General features: G+C 38.6%; 1 protein-coding gene across 1 annotated transcript in view; it reads left to right on the top strand.

The window, feature by feature from the left end:
- Window positions 1-27689, top strand: part of NaCP60E (Na channel protein 60E) — a 606984-nt gene that overhangs the window by 11220 nt on the left and 568075 nt on the right. The window lies entirely within an intron of this gene.

Genomic DNA, 27689 nt, shown 5'->3' with positions numbered 1-27689 from the left:
GTTTGGACTCCAATTAAAAAATAACCAGTTGGCCTACACAAAAACGAGTTACATCAAAATTTATCTTATTCAATTCTGCGTTAATGTATGCTAACTAATTTTTTTTCGAGTATACCTTATATTTTTTTATCACCGTGAGAAGAAAAGAGGGCCGTTTTTTTTGGAGTTTGCAAGAATTGACTCGCAGTACCAGTCCGCAGTTTCCACGATTCAACTGGCATCGCTGTGTGCAGTGTTGCCACGTTTCGCGTACATCTGTACTCCGTTGGATATAAATCTGTATACAATCTGTTTCGCAGTGTGAATTGACAAAGATAATGGATTGTAAAAACAGATGCAAATAGCTTCAAAATAATACTAACATTGTATTTGTAGTACTACTAAATACTAATAAAAGGTTGTTTCGCAAAATTGAAAAGAACTGTTTTTTGACAAAATTTGATAACTGAAAATTAATAATTTCGTTTAAAATATCTCTGCCTGCACCCTGCTAAAATTTCATAACGATTGGACAATCCGTTTTTGATTTACAGAATTTCAAATGGAGCGATCGTTTGAAAAAAACACAAAAAAACTGCGATAATAAATAATTGGTTAGCATAGATTAACGCAGGATTAAATAAGCTAAATTTTGATGTAACTCGTTTTTATGTAGGTCTACTGGTTAATTTTCATAATTGGAGTCCAAACTCGAGTATCTATAATTTTTAATCCGACAGTAGTACCATCAAGTGGCTTAGGTGGCATAATATTTTTGTGGATTTTAATGTGGAGTTGGTGTGTTGAGCCAGGCTAGTGCGTTTTGCACTTTTGCATAGCTTTTCTGTCCCTTTAGAGCTGATAATGATGATGAATGGCGAGTAGGTGTAATTAAGGATGCAACACTTACAAAGGGATGATCATGATTCTATCCTAGAATCTTCGAATGCCAAATCGTGAGTCTACCCTTTCTGCAACCGAAGCGGCTGCATGTGTCATTTGTGTTTTTCCTGTAATGTTCCTGATTTGTTCATGATTCATGCTCATCCTCGCGATTAACATAACAAAGTAACTGTCTAGCCTTCTTAAACCCGAAAGTTTATGGTTGCAGGAACACAAGCCTTCCATCTGTCCCTATCCTGGGCAAGATCAATCCAATCTATTCCATCATTACCGATTTCCTTTACGTCCATCTCACTGTTATCCTTCCATCTTCGTCTTGGACTTCCTACAGGTCTCTTACCACCAGGTTTTCCAACAAGAACCCTGTAAACTCTTCTTTCCTCTACACAACTAAAAATCCTAAATAGGCATAGACATGGTATTTCAATTCAGAGGCCGGTCAACTGTCATTGCGTTAGATGCTTGTTTCTACATCTTGCGAGGCATACGAAGAAGCTGCCGTGAATTGTGCATATTCTACCATTAAAATCTAACAGTCTGCCTGTTAGTTTTCAAAGACTGGATGTAACCTTTTGTTATTTCAATTTGAATATTTTATCATGCATAAAGATAGATAATGATTATAAATTGCATTTGGATGTACCATAAATTTAATTTTTAAACACTGAACCATTAAAATTACATTAATTAGTGTATTGGCTGTTAATCCTTTGAAACCGACCATAGTAATTTATTTTACGGTAGCCGGATGTCAGTGGAAATTGACGATCTTAGACCGCCCTTCCTTCAATCAACTTTTTACAATGGCACCAATAGCAAAAATCATGGTGGTCCAAAAAACCGTTGGCGTATGAAGAAGAAAATAATCGTCAGTGTTTGGAAGTAACTAGTTACTTTTAAAATCAAGTAGCTGTAACTGTAACAAGAGTTACTTTTTCCAATAGAAGTAACGTTTCAACATTTACTTTTACAGTTACTTCATGACACGTAAGTTGCTATATAAGTATATTAAATGATTGGTGATTTTGGACTTAAAGTGATCCGGAACCATCGATAAACTACTACTAGTTTCTGTTGCGAAAAAAGTCCATCCTTTGTTATATCAATTCTTGCAAACAATAGATGAAGAAGAAGAGTGAAAGATGTAAATGGGAAGCCAAAGACAGATGTGACAGATCCTTACTTTGGATTAAATAATAATAATAATAAACGGCATTGTGACTGATGCAACAGTGAATTACAATACTCGTGTGGCAAACTAACGAATCAGGACGACCCCTAGCCATCATTCTTGCTTGTTTATGTAAACGTTTTGTACGAAGCTTCTTTTGAAGATAAGTGACTGGTAAAACGGAAATGTGGTTCGACTCCCGTAAATTGTCGAAGTTGCCCCTGGATCCCTCTAGCGGACACAAACACACACACACACACACACACACACACACACAAACACACACACACATGTGAGCGAGTGAGAGAAACCGGTATCTTAGATTGTGTAAAATCATGTTACTTCTACAGTTGGTCCCCAATGGAAATTCCTTAAATACAACAACGGCAAAATATATGTAGACTTATACCAGTAGACCTATGTACCAGTAACATAAGTAAAACACATGTAAGTCTTCACAAATTGTTTTATTACAATTTAATGATCGATTTTGGTAATTTGTTTGCAAGAAAATTTCGAGTAGGAAGTAACTGTAAAAGTAACTGTAACTGAGTTACTTTATAAAATGAGTAACTGTAACCTTTTCAAAAGTAACTTTCCGAACACTGATAATCGTGTTATTCCCTATATTCCATCGAAGGCCTCACTGGCTTTCTGTAGAAATACGCTGCTTCACACAATGTAAAAAGTTGACTGAATAAATTACGGTTTAACACCATCCAACTGCCGTATAAACATAACCATGACCGTATTAACTTCCATGACGTAATTAATCCCTTCTAAGAACTACGTTTTTTTAAAAAAAAAATATATTTATTGTGCACGTAACTAATTTTTAAACGTTATCTATTTTTATGCATTACGAAATATTCAGATTTAGATTTTTTTTAAAAAACTGTTGCGTCCAGTTTATGTAAATTGACAGGCAGACTGTTAAATATTAACGGTAGAATATTGTGGAATTTAAGGTAACTGTAACAGTGTAGAAAGCAGCAGCCTTTAGCTTTTTTCGTGATGCACTGTATATTTGTGTTCTATTCAGTGGCGAAATTGCGAGTTCAATTGCGTTATGATAACTGGATCCTTGTAATGAAAGGGTGGGTCCCAGGTTCGATATCAGTTGGAGGCATATGGTTAGGATTTCACAGTCAACTGTAGATTAAACCCGGATTAGACGATTTGAGCGCAAACTGGACTTCAAACAAACTTTCCAACATGAGCAATACTTCTTTTGTTTGTCGAGCGCTGTAGAGTTTCACGCTGACAAAACGCCTAGCTATTGATTTCAGCGTTTCGTAGCCAGTGAGAGGAAAAACAGTGGGACGCGAAAAGAGGGTGGTTCGTGTTACACAAATTGCGACACCCCGATACCATCTCTGCAACAACAGAGGTGGCAGTGGAATGGAAGTTTTTTTCCTTTGAACGAGGCCCCCGACACTTTTCTTCTGCGGCGGACGTGGGACAGCGACTAATGATCGCCGGCCCGATGCATGCGCCAGCGTTACCGAAACGCCTTTACACAATCGATACCGGTTGGCAGCCCTGACGGTGCCCGGGCCATGAGGTCACGTGACACAAGAGCCATGATGACCCGGCAGTGGCGAACAGGTACGGTGCCAATCACCAGTCGAATTCGGGGATGATTTAAGGGCAGGAAAAACAAGGGTTTGCGATCCCTGTGCTGTACTGATAAGACGGTACTGAAATCTCTCGCACACGTGTCGAATGCCGAAGAACCAAAATTTTCGCCTGAGCCGTAAACTGAGACAGTATTTTAGGGCGCACGTATATTTGCTGTTTAGCTTTGAAATGGTGAAGCACGGGACTCATATTCGTAGCATGATCGATCCATGTAATGCACCATTTATGCGTGAGTGTACGTTGCACGAAAGGAAACCTTGTAGCGTGTGTGCATGACATTCTTCTCTGTAGGAAAGGTTTAACGTTTGTGACTTATTAGTTACCACAGCAAGTTGACGTGAAAATTACTTCTGAACTCCTTGTTCATGTAGGTTATACGTATACAACTAAGCATTGGCCTGATAGCCAACCTCCACAGGCGCTACAACACCAGGGGTCCAGGGTTCCAATCCTGGCTTGGGCGTTCTTTGTGAGTGTCATTTCACTAACTTCATCACATGATCACTCATTCTCATCGTTTCGATTTGCCAAAAGTGGCAGAGAAGCGATGTAAAATAAAACAATCGGTCATTCAAGCATGGGCGGAATTCATAATTATTCCGAATGTGCTGGCAATCTAATTCTGGATCCCTATATCCGAATCTAACTCAATCTCTGGCTTCCCCAAACTGTCACATAGCTCAACTTTTCATGAAACGCACAGTTACATATATTTTTGGAAATGAGAGCGAAACGTTCAGAGCCCCCGTGGGAGGGGTGGCTTGAGAAGACAGCCTCACTTCCACGCAGAACATCCCGGTAACTTCAGTCTTGCAGGCTAACGAGGCTCTGGTGCCTGTACCCATGGTCAGCATAATCCTCTGTTGGGTTGTATATTGTCCTGTGTTTGCCCTTATTTGTGCTGAGTGTCTCTTTACAGCCTTAGCTTTAAGTAGGGTATGGATATTTCTTGTTGGATATATCCCCGTATTGTGCGACGAGCAAAAATAGCCTATATGATGATGTACCCATAATATAAAAATCAATCGATCGATTGATTAGAGCACCAAATAAAATAACCCCTAGCTTTAGTTTACGTATCCATTCATAGCAAATACTCTACCACTACGCCATCTGAGAGGCTGAGCACATATTTTACACACACAAATATTTTTACTGCATACCATATAGGTATGGGATTTGTAGCAATGGTGATGGGAAAGGTAAAAACAAGTCCCCTCTTTTGCTAAACTGCTATAATGTTTTACGAAAACTAAATAAAAGTCGCCATTTTTCTTCGCTTAAACAAGAGCAAATATTGGAAACAGCAGCATTTCTCTTTCAAGATTTAAGATACATACTGTAGAACCGCGCTGGTTTAATGGTATTTGCAATTGGATATCAGTATTTACATAGCCGGATCAACAAAAAGAAGTAAATGCTGCGGCACAGAGAGATACGCAAGTTCTCTCTGCTGTGGTGAATCAACTCTTGTTATTCATTGCAGTGAAGCGAGAAATGCATAAACATTTGCGGAATCGTTGCAACCTATCTGTGATAGCAAATGGCGAGAAACATGTATTAACAGAATCTGTTTACAGTCATTACTCAGGTGTTAGTTCTAGAGGAACTGTGTACAGAGGACAAAACGGTTGCTCCTTTTTAACACTAACATGGAACACAAATCCCGACATTCTGTTTACTGCGTCATGGGAAACAAGACAACGGAAGTGCGGACATGCTAAGGCAGGCTTGGGCAACACGTCTTAAGGTGTGAAAGAGCGCTCTTCTATACACGCTCCAGACTATCGAACAAGGTTGCACTAGTTTTGTTAGAGGAGCGGAGAGGAGGGAGCAGTGTAGCCAGAGACTTATGGAAGAAATATACAGAATCTGCTATGGATTCGCACACAATCACTCACACACTCAGATTGCATAAGCGTCTATATTCACCACCGCACGTTCAAAGGCACTATGGTTAACTAATGCCTGTTGACGGCGCGTAATCATTTTAAGACCAATGAAAGGATTTTCCCATAGGAGAAACAAATTCAAATTTGTAAAAGAAAGTTTGAATTATTTACCTTGGTAATTGTTCATTGGTTTATCTGGGAGTTTTGGCGGAGGTAAAGCGGAGATATTTTCAAAGTTGACCTGTATGTTGTAATTGTATTTTCGCCGGATTCTTTGCTGACTGGCTTGCGCAATGTACTACAGACTTAGTATCCAAGTTCGTATGTATTAATTATATTTGTATATTTCATGCAGGCAGAGAATCGATATAACGTTTAAAGGAATTTGCCAGAAAAATGTTCAACAGTGAAATTAATTATTGAAAGACATAACATGTTTTAAAAAATCATTTATATTTTTTGCCGATTTATACTTTCGTGAAATTACATTTTTCACTATATTTTCAATGAAGTAACTTTGACACACCTTGTAATTTTATGAAATGAATTTTTGTAAATGCAGAATAGTATATACACATCTTGCATGATGTTACTGCAGAATTGTCCGAAGCTCCTGAGTGGCCAGGGACAAATATTTTGCAAACATTACAGTTCTGTTTCAGATAGGTTCGTGTTAGATTTAATATGAAACGTTGAGATAAATGTAGTAGAACCCAAGAGAGAAAGTTAATTGTACGGGTGTGTAGAAATTGCTAAAATATGTGCGACCTCCTCAAATATGCCATCATGTGATCTATAAAACTGCACTAAAGATGTCCAAAATTAATTAAAATTCATTTATCGTCAGAAAGAATATGAATCTTCACAAATGAATTTCATTTATGAAAAAATTCCTACCCCTAGACGCCCCACAGTTGACCAAAGATTGAATTCAGGGATTAATTTATTTCATTATTTGCCGACGATATTAATTTCAACGCTTACATGTATGTCTACTAAAAAGACGGAATGTTCTGACCTCCGTGGCGGAGTGGTTAGCGCTACGACGCCAGGGGTCCTGGGTTAGAATCCCGGGCTGGGCATGGGTGTTATACAGTGTACCACTTCATCAATTTCATCATCAGAAGTTCTAAAGAGTAAAAGTAAAGTAAAGTGCTCCCCTGTGCTTTGCTCCACGTTACACTTTCTTGATCACGGCCAAAGGTGGGGTGATGTGATCAGCACCACGCCCCTGGCCTCTTCGTAAATGTTCACTTGAAAGAGTACATCGGTTTCACCTTGGTGTCTAGAAAAGTTTCATGTACCCTGAACGCTTTTAAACTATGATTTTTGCCGCTGGCTTAAACACAAGTCTATTTGAAGGATAAATGAAAGCTGCTTACGAGTTTTTTTCTTCTAGTTCATTGTTATTGCATTTTCGTCGTAGTGAAACTTTGTAAAATTGTTCAACATCTGCTTGATGTAATATTTTGTTAGCGAATTTAGATGCCATCTAAAAATCAGTAACAGGCTTTTACAATTTCCTTTGTGAGGAATCGTCTCCATTGTTTTGCTCCCAGAACTTGTCTCAGGCAGCAAACGCTGGAGAATTTATGATTTGTGCGTCTTATAACAGACGCAACGTACGCATCGAACAAGCGAAATCGCAGCCGACCCTCAAAAAATGATCGTTACCACATATCCGGTTGTTTTCACCGGAAATTAGAAGACACTGGGGGTAGGGGATCGCCCTCATTCCTCACCTTTAATTCACCTATCGTGGTAGGAAGAAGTAGTGGGGGTTGGAATGTATGTATGAAGTGGTATAGGGGTACAGCACACCCTAATTTCTTTGATTCGAATTATACCCCTGGTAACCCGCTTCGGGTAATTAGAGAAACGAAAGATGTCATTCAAATAATCTCGTTTTCAGTAACTAAACGTAAAACAGTTCCTCTCGTCTACATTATCATCCTATCGAAGTAATCAAAATCACAGCGAACATATTATGTACACTGTGATATTTATTGCCTCACTTGATCTCTGGTCTTGGAAAGCTTCAAAATGTAGTAAAAACGGTTTGAAACTCGTACACAACGACAGAATGAAGCCTAGAGATTGCTCATATTTACCGAACTGTACGTTTCCGAGTGTGATTTTTTTTAAAGACCGCTGTATGGACAAATAGGCTAATCGGGATTTCTTTCCTCTACTGGGTATTATGCCCGGGACCCCTCAATTAAAATACTACGAAGTTACCATCGGGGAGACCGTACAAGTTTGTAAGACCAGTTAAAACACAATTATGTTGTGAAATTATTTTTTCGAATTGACAGTACGAGTTTATGAAAATTTTAAAATTTGGGAGCTGTGTCAGGTTCTTAAGTGAAATGGCCCATGTTGATATTCAGGGTCCGTATAAAATATCCATGAACGGGGGATGAACTTGTACTTCTCACACTGACATACTTACTTGCCTGTTGCCTGTTAAGCGCAATGTTACACTTTTCCAGTAACAGATCCAAGATATTAATGCGAAATTACTTTTTTAATCATGTGTCTCCGTTCAAGCATATGCTTTTTACCTCTCTGCTTTCCTCTTTAATTTGTCAACCTGTGGAGTCCCTCACTTGCGAACGGCTGGTGGAAACCTGCAGGACCTGGAACTCGCTCTTTATTCTGCGAGAGTTAAGCGCCGGCGGCCTACATGTGTATTAGTGGACCACACCTGACTGGCTGTCATGTCAAACAATCTGTGTATGTCGTGTAATTTAATAGTGAGTCGGTAATCAGTTTGGTTTTGTGGCTTCCGGACAATTTATTCAATACTGGCTGTGAATAACTTGTTAGATGAGGCTGGACAGCTGGCTCTAATTCCATAGTACACACCGCGTCACGTTTCTGGGACGTCAATTCCAAACAGTTTAGCCTCAACCCTCACATATGCAAACTGGACGGGCAAAGAGATTTGAACGTCTCTCAGCATTTTGGCGTTATCAGGGAAATTTTTATATTTAATTCCATACTCTGAATTTTATGAATGCATGAACAGGTTATTCCGTCCGTCTTTCTCATGTACACTGACTATGATGAACGAGGGTCACTTCAGAATTTCCTGGAGCCAAGGGAAGCAAAGGCTGTACAATCTCAATATTATTAAACATTCTTAAGCTTAATACCCACTGAGACGGCAACAGAACTTCTGCTGCCTTCTTCTATTCAAATCAAATGGTGTAACGCCCACTACAGCGATACGCGCGGAACCGAAGCGAAAATTTCTTTGCCAGAAGTCTGTAGGTTATCTTAAAGGTTATCGCCCACTGAGACGCGTCTCAGTAGGCGTCAAGATTTTAAATTAACCTCCCATGATGTTCCACTCGTTCTTCCACGTATAGTACACCCTGGACTGCATTATTTTGCAGACTATCCAGGCTCTGGTGTCTGAACTCTCAACCAGTATAATCCTCTGTTGGATTTGTGTTGTGTGCTGTCCATATGTGTTTGTGATTGATTCTTCATTCATCGCATCTAATCACCTTTCATCCATATATTCGTGATTAGCCAATAGTGGAAGAGAAGCGACTTGGTCCAATTTTATGTATTAGACGTAAATTTCCTGATGCGAAGAAATTTGTAAGGATTTATAATTTATTTATTTATTTATTAATGCCTTGTTTTAAATGGCGGAGTTAAGGCCGTACAAAGCCTTTTCTTCTACTCAACCATACATTTAAAATTATACATTATTATATTATACACAAAGTACACTACGTCATTTCACATAGGTCCACACACACACATTATACTCATACACACAAGTCTTAAAGCCCTGAATATAACACACAAAATACAAAATATATAATACACAAAAAAAACTAAATATGGAATGAAAGAATGCAAAATTTAAAATTGTATTTAAGTAACTGCAAGGTATTTTAAGAATTCGTTCACTTGCACATGCTTTTTAGTCTGCTTGACAGGAGAAGATCTAACGACTACTCTGAAGAGAGTGGCGAACAGGTCTGCTAAAGGAACCGACGGAGCTTACTGCTCTAGTGCTTTCTGGCAACTGATTCCATAGTCTTATAGCCGATACGGAGAAAGAGTTGGAGAAGAAGTTTGATCTGTGGACGGGGATAGAGAGAACTGAGGAGCTGCGTGATCTGGTGTCGCGATCGTGAAATTCGTGAAGAAATTGGAAGCGAGAGAGGAGATAGGAAGGTGACTTGAGGTTGAGAACTTTGTAAAGTAAAATCAGAGTGTGCAGCGTTCGTCTTTCTTGCATACGTAGCCACCCCAATTTGAGAAAATAAGGTGATAGGTGGTCCCAATATTTTAAATTAAAAATGTATCGTACGCAGGCATTTTGAACACTCTGCAGACGTCTAGCTGACTCACCTGTTAAGCCGGAATACGGTACGTCACAATAATCTAAATGGCATAAAACTAGGGACTGACATAGTTTGGCCTTGATAGAGGTGGGGAGGAACTTGCCCATGCGTCTTATAGAATACAGAGATGCGAAAGCTTTTCTACACGCCGAACTTGTGTGATGTGACCATGATAAATTTCCGTCTAATACAATTCCCAGATCTTTAACAGTTTGGTTAAATGGAATGTGAGTCGAATCTACAAGAATGGAAGGCAGAATGTTAAGATCTACGTAACGTTTCAGTTTATCGGAAGCAATCAAAATTGCTTGTGTTTTATTAGGGTTAATATACATGCCATTGTCTAGCGACCAGTTAAAAATTCTCTCTATATCTTCATTAACCTTGGAAATACCATCGCTTAACATTACTGGGGGTGCAGAATAGTACAACTGGAGGTCATCGGCATACAGGTGATAACGGCAGTGTTTCAAGATATTTGGCAGGTCATTAATGTATAAAGAAAATAATAAAGGGCCGAGTACACTTCCTTGCGGAACGCCACCACAAGTGATCACAGATAGCGCCGAGCACTTGCCATCATAAACCACCCTTTGTTTACGTCCAGTTAAGTAGGATTTGACCCAGTCCGTTGCAGAGGTGGTGAAATTAAAAAATGATTTTAGCTTGGAAATGAGAATATCATGGTCGAGTGACTGGAAAGCTTTCGTGTAGTCCAATAAAACTAAAACTGTCGCCTGTCTGCAGTCCATAGCTTGTCTGACGTCGTCGGTTATGTGAGTCATGGCGGTGCTAGTGCTGTGATTAGGTCTAAATCCCGACTGAAACGGAGCCAGAACTTCATTTGTATGTCGGCTGATTTGGTCGTGAGCAATGTATTCTAATGCTTTGGATAGCGCGGGAAGAATACTGATAGGTCGGAAGTTGTCAACGGAAGTGGCGGGGTCAGTCTTGGCGAGAGGAAGAACGTGTGCTATTTTCCACTTATCTGGAAAAATACCAGAGCGCAGAGAAAGATTAAAAATGTCGGTGATGTATGGCAATACATGAGGTAAAATCAGCTTTATTAGTTGCAATGGGAGGTTGTCGGCTCCTTCAGAACCAGATTTGATCCGACCGATTGCAGTTGCAACTTGGAACTCATAGACTGGGTTAAAATTAAACTCTATCATTTCTGTTTTGTGGTTTGCTATAGCTCTACTTGGAAATAATGATTTAGAAAGGATTTTTGTGATTCATCTCAACAATATGTACTATCCACAGAACTGTAAATTTAATTTTAAGTTTAAATGATATTAAAGTGGCAAATAACACTACCTGCTATGCAATGCGTCGTTTCTAACAATCACCATAGATCACGGATTATTTTTAAGACTTATTTTAATTAAAACAGTTGGTTAAGATATTGATTTTTTGGGTGGGTTTTAGTATTTTGTTCTTGGTACATATATATTCACCATTTTATAGTATACTAACTGATTACCCGGCGTTGCCCGGGTATTTATATCCCAATCTTCTACTAAAGTTGTCCGTGGGAGAAACATGGTGATCTTAAATCCACTCCGCATTACTTAATAGACTGCCCCTGTGACTTGTTGATCGTTATCAAAAGAGCAAGTCTCTATCTCTCTCTCATTCTCTCTCTCTCTCTCTCTCAAATGCCATCGTGAATGTCACCAATTAGCTTAGCGACTCCGAAAACTATGGATTCGACACTAATATAGATAATTTTTGACATTTTATTTTTCACCCCCACTCACCCCTCATGCCGATAGGTGATGAACTTGAAGTTGAACGGCATTCAGAGTGCCACTATTTATGTTAGCCACCCCCGAAAACTATGGATTCCACACTAATATCGGCCGTTTTCGATTATTTTTACATGTCACTCCCTTCCCATCCCCCCACCCCTAGGGGTGCCAGGGGTGTATTACCCCCACAGTATTTCTTTCCAGACTGTAAGTCATGTGTGTACCAAGTTTGGTTGAAATTGCTCCAGACGTTCGAGAGTTATGCCGGCACAAACATACATACATTTTTATATACGTATATATAGATTTGGAACATGAGAGAAACTAAAAACGTACCGAGAAATGTGAGTAAATCGTCAAGTTGCCAATTCGTATTTAAATTCACAAAAGGTTTTATGCCCTGTCGTCAAGTTGGCACCTAATGGGTTGTAATGAAGACGCCAAACTATCCCGAACAAGTCTCGTGGAAATGGGCTGAGGAAACACAGGAAAAGACTCTCCGTCGCTGGCCGTCTCCACCAGCTCTGTTTCTCTCGGAAACCCCTGTGTAATCGAGTTATTGCGTGTTGAGTATGGGACGATAAAGAGGAAATATTTTTACGTGACCTGTCAGAAGAGAAGGAAAATTTGTGGCAAATTGTCCACAAGGTCACACGAAAGGCTTAATCAGCCATATTTTTTTCACAAAGCAATGGCGAGAGAGGAAATAATCAAGATCCATCAATGTAGCTTTCGTAAAGAAGTTGCCTTGGTCATATTTTAAATAGCTAAATTCCGTCCTTTTTTGTTTTTCAAAGTCCTCTCCGTTCTGCTTGAAGGACAATGGCGAAGGGTGGGTGGAGATACTCGTCGCTGACAAGGGTGTAGTACAGTTCCAGTCGTTCTGCGTCTAAAAGCCTGAATCACATGGAACTGGATTTCCAGTAGGAATGCCCTAGTTGACGCTGGACTGGCTACCCATTTGCTAGTTTTCGCCTCACACAATACTTGTTATCGTACTAGTCCATAGACTTTTGTTCCCATAAGACATTGCGCAGAGCAGTCAATCTGTAAAGATGGACGAGCAATTTGAAGAATGTTGTAGGAGAATTACTGCTTTGTGCTTTTATTAAAAATTAAAAAAAGAAAAGTGTGAACTAGATTGATTGGCTCGAAAAAATATGTTAATCAATGCGTACCGAACAAGCTTTTCAATTAACTCTGGTATGCATATTCATTCATGAGATTCGCAGAATTCATTCACATTTTTTTAAAAAAATCAAACATTTCATTTAATACACTTGTAAACATAAGGATTTTCATTTTCGGCTAATCATATTTGTCGCGTACACATCTCATCGCTTTGCATAAATACTTAAATATTAATGAACTGAACACGAATGCACTGAACGTCATCTCTTTCCTTTTTTTTTATCGAGAAACTAACAAAAACAGCCAACACTCGGAGAAGACAGACAAGAAACTCCCCTTTGCAAACTCACAGATTATGTTCACATGGCCAAACCTTGCTCTGATTGGCTGTTCCACAGAATCTAGTCGAGGAAAGCAAGTAGCAATTAGAACATGTCCTATTCCTCCAAACCAGTGAAGCAGTCAGCCAGGCAGCCATCACATCCGGGCAGGTAGCTAGTTCATCTCCAACTAACTGGATATCCAGTTTCGTGTGATTAGGCCTTAACTCTACAGTGTTAAGTGGATTTTAATAGTACATTTTTGATCAGCGTCTACCACATCCGTGGAGTTAGGCAACACATTACGCCTTGCAGGGAAGCGAATATTTCAGGATGTAGATGTCCCATTTATATTGCCGGTGTCTGTACATGTGTTCTGTACAAATGAAAATTAATGTTGGAGTCAACAAATATGGTTTCTTTCCATTCTTTCGAACCATGGGATTCCTTTGCGAGGTATTAAACATTTGTCCGCAATCATTTGATTTGAAGAAGACCTTTTTTTCGTTAAACTAGAACGGTTGAGCATAAAAATACAAATCATTTCCTTCAAGTCAAGAATGTTTCACATATGCTTTCCTCCGGTTCGATTATGAGTCGTAAAGAAATCACTAAATTGGCGTATACAGCCTATTTCAACGCACACCCTGGACACTTTCTAAGGTAAACTGCAACATTTTATTCCAATGGTACAGTTTTAGATATTATTTTCAACATTAGTAATGACCTTTGGCTTACAGGTAATATGTTGCAAGTTTGATTCCCGGTAATAACATTAGCATTTTAACATTATTAACAATAATAACTTTGCATTTTCGAATAGTATACACGTAAATTTGAATAAAGTACTTACACTGAACTTTGATTAGCAATCACCTGACGCCACGAATAAGTATGTTATTTTAGTCAAGATGTGGAATGTCCGTCCATATGTGCATGTTTTTATGATGATATTCGCTCTGTAGTAGTCACGTAAAGAAACCCTTCCAATAACACCAATATTCTTATGTGAATAGCCACAGATATATATATGCTTTATATCCAACTTGTCACGGGCTGCTAATTTAATAACTATCTAATTAACTCAATTGACTCAACTGAACTGAGCTTAGCAACGCAACATCGAAGAATCTCTCGCCTCACCTGCTGGGCGAATTAAACATTACATGAAATATAATACGGTCAGGATAAGTGCCTAACAGTCGGAGTTACCAAGAATAAACCTAGGAGGATTTGATTTTAGATACCTGAAATGACGTTACATAATACTACGGTGTTTCTGAATATACACATATATTAAAGCACATATAAATACACATTACATCTTGCCCTCTTTCACTCGATCTCACATTCATACTCTCATTCCATGGCATATGGCGACAATATGACAATTACAAAGGTTAGATTAATTAATACTTTGACCATACTCTTGCTATGTCTTGGCTACATTGCCTATTACAATTTATCTTTTAGGATTTTAAGTATAAAGTGAATAATTGTTCCTTGTGCGAACCCCTTCTATCTTTTCTGAAGGTATAAATATATTTCATGAACTATCGTTTGCGGCTAACATAAACTCTCATCTTTAACATTTGATTACTCCGCCGGAAAACAGATGTCTAGGGTTGCCATAGCACTGATTTAAGTTATGCAATGATTTGATTTACGCAGATTCGCGGTAGATAGTCGTCATCTTTCTCACACACGCACATGTTTGGATCTTACCTTCGCTGCATTCCCTCTGACCTGGGTTGGGTGAAAGTGGTCCTACAGTTCTGGAAGACATCTGCACTCCAGTGTTGCACTTCGCGGTTATCCTGGTTGGCGAAAGTGGATCGGTCGGCGGCTCCATCTGGCCTCATCGGATCCTGGCTTCACTCGTTCACTGTCGACTCCATACGACAACTTGCGCAATAATAGGTCAGTTCTTCGCGGTCACTCGTAAGTACAGATACGTGACTTGGGCGATGAGACGAACATACGCGATGAGCCATTCGCGGTTTCACATGGATATCAAATGTTATTAACTTTCACTACTTTGGACGTTGTTTCGGACGATTGACACAGGTGGACGTGTCTGGCGTTATTCTCACATAACCACACGTATGTGCACGGATGCGTTGACGGTGAAGGGGGAAGGACCCCCTGGTTCTATTCTGCTCTACTCCATGGCTCTGAAACACTCACTCGAGGAAAAACAAATCCAGACCTCGAGTCTGCTTGCAACTCGCAGCTCGGTCGCGCGTAGCTCACTCTAAGGTGGCGATTGTAGGCAAAACTGTGCAAAACTGTTCCAAATCATCCCTTTTATTCCAGATTTGAACGTAGTGACGCTGTACCCTCTATGATCAGGTGCTTGTTTATTGTTTCTGGTGCTTTGACCGTTGTCCTCCTATCCTGGCCAATGCTCACTCAGGTCCTTGACCCCTGGCAGCAGCCCCTCGCGCAGAGATTAGGCTAACTCTTCGTCTTTTGTATTCAGTCACGAAACGCAGGAACAACTCAGTAGGGTAGCTTCTCCCTTTCAATCCGGCGATGAATCTTTAATAATTCATAACTCCCGTAGTTCTGTTCTGATTAGGCTCAAATCTTGGAATCAGTACTTTCATGAGGTGTTCTTCCGCTGGTTGAAATCTCATCCAATTCGGTCCATTGGTTTAGAAGTTGCATTTTTCTTGATATTCCCATAAGAATGCATGTAAATCCGAATTCGGGCGAAAAACGGTGTTTGAGCAGGTTAGTGCTGGCTAAGACAGTTCGCTAGACACCTGTATTCGCGACGGATATTAATATTACCAATTGCAATTAATTCCTACTAACGGGCAATTAGATTAATTACTTGTCACTCAATATTTGACCGTTATAAACTAATACTGTATTCATTCTCTGCGAATAGTTCGTACACAGTTTACATCTCAACAATTATGTATACTTATACTGAAGGCAAGTACTGTCCTACATACATAATGTATTGCTAAGAATAATTCTGTTAAAATATGAACGTAAAGACATATTCGTAATAAGGAACCACAATTTCATCACTATAAAATATTCAGTTTGGTAGGTAAATCTAACCTATAGAATAGACCAGAGAGGAGAAAAATATTTCAGTACTCACTTGTTTTACAAGGATACACCGTAAAAAATGCCTTACATTGCACATGCTGCTTGCTGCTGCGCTAGATAGACGCGTATAAGTGTGCGAATCACTGCCGAGGCAGTCCGGATATAATCTAGTTTCCCCCATGGAGATTCGTGAGAAGATTAACGGGAAGCTATCAAAGCGGCTACAGCCATGTCTGTGTCCCTGTTTAAATTGGATGCTCCAAAAGTAAATCCCTTTCCTTTCTGCGGATCGAATATATTGCATTCCCACAAAGATTTCTGAAAGTGGTTAGGCGTGTTCTACATCTCGCGTCGAAATCGCCCACGGTCTTTACAAAGCCTCTTTCCAAACACAGGATTCCACTCTAGTATGTCATTTACTGCTGACACAAACGGAATGGGAAGCTTTCCTTGTATTTACGCATCTGCCCAACAGGGATATTTAGATTCAAAAATGTTATATCTTGTTCATGTGGTTGAACAATGATATAGAACGGTTTATAACTACAAGAGGTTAGCTGCTGCAATACTCGATTTCCTGCAGTTTTCATTACTTACTTCATTCTTCATTATCTTCTATGTTATTCCTGTCAGTGGCTAAACTTGGAATATTTTCCAAACGGAAAATAAGGCTCACACCAGGGTATGGAATATGAAAAAAATAAAGATAGGTGGGAAGTGGTACCTGTCGTACCAATCAGACGCGAATAATTTGGTGAAAATTATCACCATGGTTTTATAAAATGTTAACGAAAATATTTTTTGTGCACAGACAGGCCGACCCCTGATCGATAGTCTCAAAGTGTGATACGAACTCCACCGAGAAATGAATGGTGACTTCTATCAGTTTTCTTTTCAAATTTTTACGATTGGACACTGAAGCTCTTCTAGCCATTTTCATGGATCCGAATGGAACGGAACGCCCACGGGAAAATTAAAGTTGTCCATTTCACACACATATATTTTCATTTCAAATTATTATTAGAGCGTTCAAGGAACATGATAACTTCAAACTGAAGCAGTTTTTTAGGGGAAAACACCACAATAGGGACAAATTGGCCTGATTTACTCCCTTCGCCTTCCCTGAAAAAATAATACCTTGTTTGGCCCTGCGGACGTCCATGATCATTTTCTGAAACTTGGCAGAAATATGAGTTTTCGCAAAATTATATTTATGAATATACCAACCAGAGTTTTCGCTTAGCGTACAGTTTTTGTGGATTTGATTTTCCCTTATTTTTCACGAATGAGTGAATCCGTGGTCAGCAATTGATGCTGCTGCCATTTACTAGATATTCGTCAGTCTGCTAGAAGCTCCTGCGCCAGCTATTGATGCCAGAAAATATTCTTACGCTGTGTCCACAATGGACGGGAAATTTCAGCATTACTCCATTATTAGGGGAGTTAATAATGCATCACTCTTCTACCGTCTCAGCAAAATCACGTGAAACCTTCATCCTCTCCTTTCCTCTCCCTCCCCCCTTCTCTCTCTCTCTTCAAAATGGGATTATATTTACTACATTCAAGTTAAGCAATCAACGTATTGCTGCCAATTTTGATTCGTTTAGATATAACTTGGTTAGGGTCTAACCAAGTGTCATGTTTTGTATCTCAAATTGAAAGTTGCTGAATATATTTTCCGATTTTTCAGTAAAAGCTTTTACGTTTTGTACCTTTTATCATTTATATTTAGAAAAGTAAGAATTATGTGTGTTAGACACGCATGGAAACATCACTGTAGTACTGAACAAAAGTTTAAAGGTTAAATGGAGCTAAAGGTGAGAACCAAATTCCAGTACACAAACGTCAATTGCATATGGATACTGAGCATTAGATAAGTTATAAATGGGCTTCTAAATGGTATTTCAACGGAGGAATTTGGCTATGTAATCTTTAAGCAGTGAATATATTCGCTATATTATTCATTAGACCTTCCATTCAAAAGTTGAACGGTCAATACCAGTAGATACGTGCTAATTACTCAGAAACTAGTAAATGTGGAAACTCGGTGGACTAAAACATCCACCCGATACTAATCTAATATGATATAAAGGCTGTAGATCTGAGTATATATCTACATGAGTGAATCAAAAGTCAACAATCTACGTGAACGTTAAAATTCGATATCTGAGAAGTAACTATAGCTACAAACATTTAATTTAGTGTACCACAGGATATAAAAAATACGATCTAAACCACAAAATATTCTCCACGTGTGTATTCTATTCTCATCAACAATTGAACCATTCAGAGAAGCATTGTTTTCCATAGCTAGTTACAATGCAGTTTTGTTTCTGAGCGTACTTTTACTCGTACACGAAGAGACATTCTTCGTCTTTATATTTACTTTACTTTATATTGTTCCAAAGGAATTTCTTCGAAAACTGCTTCTCACATCCTGCTAACGCAATCTTTTCACGATTACATAGTAAAGGAATGGATGTCTCCGATAATTCTGAATTGGAAATATTGGAAAATTGGAAATCATCATTCTTTTGTCGCAGATAGGACCACAGATGGGACGAGATTGTCGAGCTTGACCAATCGAACTAAAGTGGCTGACATGAAAAAGAAAGTCCAATACTGGTCATTTTAAGAAAGTTGACCTTCGTGGTGCCCAGGATAAGGCGTGGTTCTAAAGTCGAAGATTCTGGGTTTGCATTCTGATAATTGATTAAAATCGTTTCTCCGTAGTACTTTCCAGTTAATCACCGATGCTAACTTAAGTCCAGAAACAAAAACATTCATAATTGAAAGAACGCATGGAATTGGTCCTTCTCCAATTCAAATTTACTCCATAAGTTTACGTAGTACAGAATTGTGTCCATCCTTGTCAACGTGCTGGCGCTAGTGTAATTGGGTATACGTATATAATCTTGTCCACCTTTCTGTTAATGGGATAAATGAATTGGCAACACTAGGTATTAAAGTTAGTTACCTATATGTAATAAAAGTTGAACTGCATATTTTGCGTAAAATAGCGATTAGTTTTAAAACAAATAGGGTACTTATGTCGATTAATCTCTCTATAAAACTAGGAATGTTACAAAGGAAAAAAAATGTTTAATAAAATAGGATTTAAATTTAATTATGGTGTAAGATATCTTCATTGTCAGTTTGTTAAAAATGTTATTTTTAGTACGCATGCAATATAGGATATCGCGGTTGCAAAGAATATGTAGCTCTAAATTATTTACATCCAGTGAGAGGCTGCCTAAGAGGATAATCCCACTCAAGTAGGCAGAAGTGTTGGTTTGGATTCTGTGCATCTCGTGTCTGCTAACCGTACGCCCGCACACCAGAGTTTAACAGAGGAATTCAGTTTATACTGGTTGAAGTAGTTTTTTTTATCTCGTGGGAACTTGGTTCTGCTGTTTTGCTAACTTTTTCGGAATATGCAGTTCTGAAATATCCACGTTGTTTATTTTTCAAATTTAAAAATAACGAGTTGAATGTAAACCTAATCTCAGATCAAAGTTTCCTTTTTAACCTATTTGCTAACCTGAATGGTTTGAAAAAAATTTAAAGAAGCAATGTTTGTACTGTATGTTTCTGAATAGTCAAAATTATTTTCCTCTCCAAAAATGTTGGCGGGATTCTTGTTTATACTTGCTGTTAAAGTTGTCACGGATAGTCAAAGTGTACAGTTCATAGGTAGCTTTAGTCATTTAGAAGTATATTGCACATTGCAGACTTTATGGAGCAAATTCCACATAACAAAACTTGCATACATAATATATTAAAACATTACAATGCTGACCAAGGCAAAATTTATCGTATAAAAAATATACACTAGAAACGTTACGTTTCGACCCTCTAACAGGGTAATATTCAGACGAAGATTCACAATAAATTATACACAATTATATATCTTCGTCTGAAGAAGACCCTGTTAGAGGGTCGAAACGTAACGTTTTTAGTGTATATTTTTTATACGATAAATTTTGCCTTGGTCAGCATTTTAATGTTTTATTAGTATGAAAACAAGGCTTAACTGTGTTAACATAATATATTATTTCCTTATATAGTTCCTTATCTTCTAAAATCTGCATACCTATGATAAAAACCAAGACTGTAAAAGGGAACCACAGCCAAGGGTAAAACAGGTCAACTCATTGGAATATCCTGACTGTAGATACAGGAACCAGAGTTGGATTGGATTGATTTGGTGTTTTAAGTCCACTTTATGCACAGTAAAGCTAATCGGACTGGACCTACAGTTTAAATTGTCTCTACCAGGAATCGAAACCTGCACCCCTTGATTACAAGGCGACGACGCCACCACTTCGCCATCGGGGAGGCCCCCACAGGAACCGGAGCCTGTGCTAAAGCACGTTGACATTTGATTGTCTTAAAAAAAAGTCTATTAGAACTAGAATTAAAAAATTCTCGGTGATATACAATTAAATGTGACATTTGCACTTTCCTTTGAACCAACGTTATATTTTGAACGAAATTACTGTAGCCCTGTTTGTAAATTTGTCGATATGTAATATTTGTGGTTGAAGTCATTTCAGAAGAAAGTAAATAAAGCTGATTTGAAATATTTTATCTCCTGCAACATATTTCCTCCGTAATGGACACTAAAAATCAGCTTTGTTCGGAGATAGTTACGCGCTTGCCATTACTGTCATGTGAACTGTCGGATCATCAAAATTGATTGTAATTAGTCTCAATTACTGGTGTTTAAATTTCAATGACATCCAATACCTTCCCATTAGGCACGGATTCATCGCACGTAAATCCAAACTCTGCAGTAGATCGTGAATCAGAAATGCATGAAAACAATTAATTATTTAACTTTACAATTAGTGGTAAGTCTTGATAGAATGTTGTACTAAAATTAATAAAATAATAATTATCTAGATACGCGAGGGAGGGATCCATTTACATGAATATGTTCATAGTTGCATTGGTAATTAATGTTAGCTTATATTCCATGCGTCTTTTCACAATTAAATTACCATACATCGAATAGATACATCTTCTTGCTGATGTAAAAATTATATAAGTTTATTTGGGACTATCTCTGTGCTCAGATAGACTATTGTGTACTCGACCTACAGTTTAAAGTGGGATCCAAACCATTGAGCAATATACCTCCACGCTGAAACTGTGGTCTGCCACTGCGAGTCTGGTCCATTGAATAAAATAATTGTGTAAAATCGTTTTCGCAATGCGAATTGACAATGATAATGGGTTTTAAGAACAGCTGCAGAGAGCTTCAAAACAAGGCCAAGATCATACGTGTACACAAATGAATATCGGAGTTTTAAACTTGTATATTTTCTATGCTATACACATTACAAATATGAACCATATATGAAATGAAAGAGTAACTCGCCAAGTTTTGATTCTACTCATGCGCAAAACTTGTTTCCTAACTCTGCCGCTTGGCGAAGCCATTCCTCAAGATGGCGACTCCCGAGCGTAAGTCTTTTTGTGTGTTGGAACTCGGGAGGTCTAAGTCAGTTGTTACAGTTTAACGGGCATGAAGATTTTGAAGTGCCCCCCCCCCCCCCTGTCTGACAACACATTCGTAGGTGGTATAACCAGTTTAAGACGACAGCGTGCCTGTGTAAAGGCAAAAGTTCCGGACGGCCTCGTGTATCAGACAAGAAGGTGGAAAGCGTCAGAAGAGCTTTCACTCGCAGTCCTTGAAAATCTGTGCGGCGGGCGAATCAAGAACTAGCGTAAAGAGATGATAATTATGTATAAAGAAAAACAAAGGATAATCATTGATTATTATCAGGGATGAATCCACATTTCATTTAAGTGAACACGCATAATGTTCGTATCTTGGGGTCGCAGAATCCACGGAAAACTCTGCAGCACGTACGGGATTCATTCAAAGTTAATGTCTTTTGTGCAGTAGACAACAAGATTATGGGCCTTTCTTTTTTATGGAAGAAACTGTTACTGGAATTTCATATCTAGACATGATGCAAAATTAGGTCTTTCCGCAACTGGAGGATAAACAACACATCATTTGGCAACAAGACGTTGCTCCCACATACTTTCTTAAGGCAGTGCGGGAATGATTAAATTAAGTTTCCCCCCATCGTTGGATCGGTCGTCATTGTGCAGACGACTTGCATCTTCTCCCGTGGCCTCCAAGGTCCCCCGATCTCACCCCCTGTGACTTATTTCTGTGAGGCTATGTAAAATATCGTGATTATGTACCACCGCTACCTACCAGCCTACCTGAGTTGAGACGCAGGATTGTTGCAGCGGTAGAGTCGATTACACCAGACTTGCTAAGTTTAGTGTGGCAAGAAATTGACTACCGGCTGGATGTGTACCGTATGACGAATGGTGCCCACATAGAATTCTTGTAATGTATGTTATGAAAACTTGGTGAGTTACTCTTTCATTTCATATATGGTTCATATTTGTAATGTGTATATCATAGAAAATATACAAGTTTAAAACTCGGACATTCATTTGTGTACACTCTGTATTTGTAGGACTTCCCAATACTAAGCAAAAAGTTGTTTCACAAAATTGATAAGAACTCTCTTTTTGCCGATTTTTAAAAATCTCAAAGTTAAGAAATGTATTTGAGACCTTTCTACCTACACTGTCTTTAAATTTCATCACAATCAGACCACAAGTTTTTTTTTTTTTGTTTTTTTTTGGTAGGATTTCAAAGAGAGCAGTCGTTTGACAACTGCGCTTTTTATTTCTCTCAACGATAAAACACAAAGGCATACCCGGAAAAAAATTGGTTACTATTGCTTAAGGAAGAATTGAATAAGCTAAATATCGATGCAACTCGTTTTTATGTAGATCTACTGGTTAATTTTTTATTGGAGTCCAAACTCGTGTATCCATAATTTTTAATCCGGTAGTAGTTACTATGGTACCTGTTGAACGGTAACGTATCACAATCAAATTACGTTGAATCGACTTCATATTGACCCACAAAATTGCACGAAAAACTGTACTAAATCATGCAAAATTAAAATCGTTCCTTCTGTGAGTAACGGCGAGACACATTTAGGGAAGTCTCTTAGGCAAGCGTGAAATTTACTTTGAGGTTACGTGTTATATTATCACGTTCTTGAGTTGTTGGTATATGGCCCATTAACTCTTGGCAGGGAACAACGAGTGAAGGCAGCTTGCTCATGTGTTCATATCGCGAGTTGGTTGCGTGCGTCTTTAGAAAATATATACGCAGATAATTCTTCCAGAAAGTGATTTATGTGCGTGGACAAGGTACGGAGTCTCCCGGTCAAAACTCTTTTATGTTAACTACTCTTTACTGGAAGAGTAACGAGTCTGCACTCTAAATAGCTGACTGGACAAGTGACGCTCTAAGGCCATCAATTGCCTCTGCATCCAACTACCGTAAACAATTGGCATAGTCGTTCTCAATTTTATTAAGGGTTATTTCATAATTAACTGTCAATATAATTTCAATGATTCACTTTTTTTAAGAAATGTATTTACGGCTTACGTGAGTGAAATTCATAATCATTATTTATCGTAACGCTAACAAATTGCGAGATTTTGAATTGTTTGTTAGTACAGTAAACATACCGCGTTATCCAGGACATGGACACCTGCAAAAAGTTTTCCAAAGGGGTGGTGGTCAGAAGGGAGAAAGTTCCTTTCTGAAATGGTGTGTGCTGTCTTGCTGTTCACGAGTCATCATAGAATACATTTTTTAAAGACAGAAGAGAAAGACAAGTTTGGAAGAGTAAAATATAGGGAAAGAGGCAGAGAGAGAGAGAGGAGAAAGAAAGAAAATATAAGGGAGATAAATAGGTAGAATTTCGAGGGAATGGCAGAAAGAGGTTAAACGGCAAAAGCTAGACGGAAAATAAGAGAGGAAAACACCATAGAACTCAACAAAAGAGGTAATAGGAAAGAAGAAATAATGTAGTGAGACGTAGGATTTGATTTGATTTGTTTTTTTCTGACTTCGCTTTGTGCCACATTTTGGCTAATTGCGAAGGTGGCAATGAGTGATGATGATATGATGAAATTGATGAATGGGCACTCTCAAACATCCATGCCCAGGCTGGATTCGAATCCGAGACCCCTGGCGTCGTAGCACGATGTAATAACCAAACCTCCGCTGGGGCCGGCAGTAAGACATAGGAATAGAATCGAAAATCTAGATAGAAAGGAAGAGAAACAGAATTGGAGAAATGAATAAAATAAAATGACTAGTTAATGTGCAAGAAAAACAATTGTTCCAAAAGTCCCTTGCCCGTCATGATGAAGAGTTCTTGACTTGAAAATAACTATTTCCTGGAAACTCTCGGTGCTACCAATAGAGAACACGAAGTATACTGAATTTTTCAATAAACTAGAAGAGTTGTTCATTTTTGCTCAGTAGAACAAGTCATAATGGGGGAGTTCTGAAAGATTTGTTGCTTTTCTTAGTTGAAGGAGGACACAATTGAGATATGAACCTTAAAGGGGGCACTGCGTTCCTCCTGACTATTTTTCTTAGCGACAATGCAAGTAATCCACGTTAAATTAGAGAAAGAAATATGGAAGAGATGCATGAAGTTGACATAAGAGGATTGGTAAGATTGTTCGGCATGGTGAAAGATGCTCTCTTCCTCATGAGTGAAGACAATAACAAATCGAACGGGATTTAGAATGACTGGCATATTTATCTACCCTCGTTTCTCCATTCTCCAAACCACCTTTGTTTACCACAATGCTGAAACTCAAAAGTACAATTGCTAGAATGCTTGACAGCTGTAAGAAGCTATTCTGAGGATATCTTAATCCTTCGGGAAGCAGTTGTTCTACAATTCCTCGTACACACAGAAGGAGAGCTGCGGTGAATGGGGCTTCAAAACAAGCTCTTTGTTCATCGGGAACTTGTAGATAATTTATGTCGCAACCGGTAGCATTTGGCGAATTGAATCGCTTATCTCACGACATTCACAATGGAGGCGATCTGCTATTCACGCAGACCAACAATAACCGCAAGCAAAATGGCTTCGACCTTTTGTGCTTTGACGTCACGATGGAGCGTCAACAGGCAACTCCGAAAAGGCAATGGACTGTTCCTTTGAATCTGAGTAGACAAGTTGTGATAGACAACTTCTGGCCCAGTACGTTCAGGGTTTTACCGTTAAAAAATGTGCAAAGCTGAAAATTGGCCAAAAATTATTTTGGACCTCCAGGACGGCTGTGTTTTGTTATGTGAAATTTTTGCACTTTTTCGAAAAGTTTCCTCTGTCCGAAAGGAACAAAAAGCAGGCTTAAAGCATGGACTTGTCGGAAGTGACGTCACCTACTGCAGTTCGAAAGCGCCAATTAAAGGAGCAATCGAGCCCGCAGCATGCAGTAAGCGATAATGCACACTTGCTCGCTTGTTGTTCGTTTCAAACCATGGAGCTCGAAAGTCAGCCCGGTGTTGGTTATAATAATAATAATTCCTTTATTTAGCGTGCGAGGTTCAGCTGTAGGCTGCTCTACCACCTAACCCTTGTCATGAGCTACATAAGAAAATATAAGTATATAGTATAATATATGAATATAGATGAAAAGCTTGATTACACTAAAGAGAATTAATTACCTACAATTACGAATATTCTCGTTACAGTAATATTAGCCATAAGATAATATAAATGTGAAAGAACAAAAAATACAAAGAAGTAAAATTTAAAAAAAATACAAATGTAAAAAGAAAAAATATAAATGTAAAAAGAAAAAAATATAAATGTGAATGTTAACATAAGGTTGCCTTTAAGTAAATAATAATAATCATAATTCGAAGATAGTAATACGATTCCAATAGTTACAGTTATAGAATATGAGTGTTTTATCGTTTGTTGGTTGTAGTTCTTCCATTGTGTGAAAAAATATCGTATAGGCATTAAAGACTTTTTAAAGTGCTATGTGATTTCAATCCGCGTGAAAAACAATGTGTTCTAAGTTTTATCTACTGATCATATGAGGAGCAGCAGTCTTAGAATTATAATTCTAAAGATTTTCGCTTCCGGTTCAATGGATCGAGACTGAACTGCGAGACCATTCTCGAATCGCTTCAAGTACGGTCTTGATCTTGCACGTTTCGTACACAGCCTTGATTTGGTTTTTGTTATTTAGCGTCATTTTTCTCCTACTTCTGACTAATAGCGACGATGGGGATGATTGATGTTATGAAATTGATGACGGGACACTCACAAAGAACACCCATGCCCAGGCCAGAATTCGAACGTAGCGCACTGTGCTAAGCACTCCGCCACGGAGGTGATCACATTCCTGAATTAAGTGAATATATATATATATATATATATATATATATTGGCTCAAATTTCATAACAAGTACATAACATTACAAGAAAGAATTACAAATGGGTCAATGGGCGTCTGATGGGCGCATGATTGCTTGGCTATATAAGATCTGTGAACTAGATGAGAAAAATCTCACAGCTACAACAAAATACGGTGGGGGATGGGTAATGGTGTGGGGCTGTAAGAGAACCAATGGTGTTGGGGATTTGTGTTTCATTGATGGTACAATGGACCACACACGTTACATCAACATTTTGAAGGTGCAGCTATCCAACTCTGTGATCATTATGGGGCTCACTGGTGGCTACATGTTCACCCAGGACAATGACCCGAAACATTCAGCCCTCAACACCAAGCTCTGGTCACCGTACAACACCCCACGCTGGATGCAAACAGCTCCCCAATCACAAGACATTAATCCTATCGAGAATGTATGGTATATTTTCGAAGAAAGAATCCAAGAACACCACCTTTTCAACAAAAACGACCTCAAGCGCGATTTGTTAGACGAATGGGGGGCAGATTACCCGACAAACAACAGATACCTTGGTGAAATCAGTCCCACAACGGTTGCAGGAAATCATCAAGAGGAAAGGGGACTCAAGTAGGTATTAAGGACGTAACGCACACCTAATATTGTATGCCGCAAGTATTACAGTTGAATATTTTTTTGAGCTCCAATTATACATCTTGTATTTTGTTTTTCTGTACTGATTCTGTCATCTACTAAATGTGTCTCTTTTCTGTGTAGTTTGTACCTCAATAGTATGCACTAAACTTCTGTGCACATGTACTTCCATCTTCGCTCATTTTCTACTTGTTGTACATGTTTCCATGGGAGGTTTGTGGTGAGTTGAATACTTTTTTGAGTCACTGTATATTCATTTCTGTTAGTTTAAATAATGTTTTTTTTTCGGAACGTTGTCTAGTCTTTCCTTTGTTCATTCTTACCCCGATCGTTCCTTATTTTAGTTTCTCTTCTCTTTTCCTTTCATTTTCTTTTCTTTGCTATTATCTTCACATTTGCATTAGTGTATCCTTCTCTCTTTCTTCCATTTCAGTGTGTACTTCTTGTTTCCAAATGTTCCCTTTGCTCTTTGCCAACTGACAAGGGCGGGTCATTGAAATTCCCTCACGGGTGGCGCCCTTCAAAGCAG

The sequence above is a fragment of the Lepisma saccharinum genome, chromosome 11 (genome assembly GCF_977018435.1).
Source record: "Lepisma saccharinum chromosome 11, izLepSacc3.1, whole genome shotgun sequence".
Classification (NCBI taxonomy): Eukaryota; Metazoa; Arthropoda; class Insecta; order Zygentoma; family Lepismatidae; genus Lepisma; species Lepisma saccharinum.
Note: the sequence above shows the minus strand (reverse complement) of the source record. Positions and strands in the feature narration are given on the sequence as shown.